Genomic DNA, 912 nt, shown 5'->3' with positions numbered 1-912 from the left:
CGTGGCGGGGTCTGCCCAGAGTGGTGTAGGGCAGTGGAGACCATGCTATCTCATAGCCAGGCAATGGGGGCTGCCTGGCGCCGAGTGGCGGGGACAGCGATGTGTTGGAGTTGGGCGGCAGCAACCATGCCGTCTTGGAGCTTGCAGCAGGGTCTGCCCAGAAACGGAGCCGGGTGTTGACAACCGTGCTGTGTTGGACCCAGCAGTGGGGGCTGCATGGAACCAGAGCTGGGTGGCAGGGGCTGCCCTGAGCTGGGTGGGGAAGGTGGCTCTGTGTTGGAGCCGGTGGTAGGGGCTGACCAGAACCGGACCTGGCGTGGGACGCATCCCATGCCAGAGGTGGGATGGGGTGGGCCGCACCATGTCAGAGCCGATGGTTAGGTCTGCCCGGAACTGGAGCTGGGCGGAGTGTGCTGCACCATGTTGGAGGCAGTGGCAGGGACTGTACCAGCTTAGAGCCGGGTGACAGGGACCATGTCATCTTAAAACTGGCAGTGGGGGCTACCTGGAGCCAGGCAGGTGTTGGAGCTGGGCAGTGGCGGCTGCTCAGAGCCGAGCGGGGAGCAGGGGGTGGGCCGTGACATGTAGGAGCTGGGCAGCGGAGGCTGCCCGGAAGTGGAATCCAGCAAGGAGGACCACAATGTGCTGGAGCTGGGCAGCAGGGGCTGCTTAGAACCGGAGCCGGTGAGGGGAGTGGCTCTATGCTGGAGATGGGATGTCGGGCGGCCGCACAGTGTCAGGGCGAGTGTTGGACTGTCCTAAGCTGGGTGAACGGGGTGACTCTGTGTTGGAACCGGTGGTGTGGTCTGCCTAGAAATGGTGCAGGGCGACAGGGACCATGCCGCGTCAGAGCTGGCGGTGGTATCTGCTCTGAGCCAGGCAGAGGTAGCGGCTCCCTGGTGGGGGGGGGGG

This window comes from Cariama cristata, unplaced genomic scaffold, assembly GCF_000690535.1.
Source record: "Cariama cristata isolate BGI_N322 unplaced genomic scaffold, ASM69053v1 scaffold28450, whole genome shotgun sequence".
NCBI lineage: Eukaryota > Metazoa > Chordata > Aves > Cariamiformes > Cariamidae > Cariama > Cariama cristata.
Note: the sequence above shows the minus strand (reverse complement) of the source record.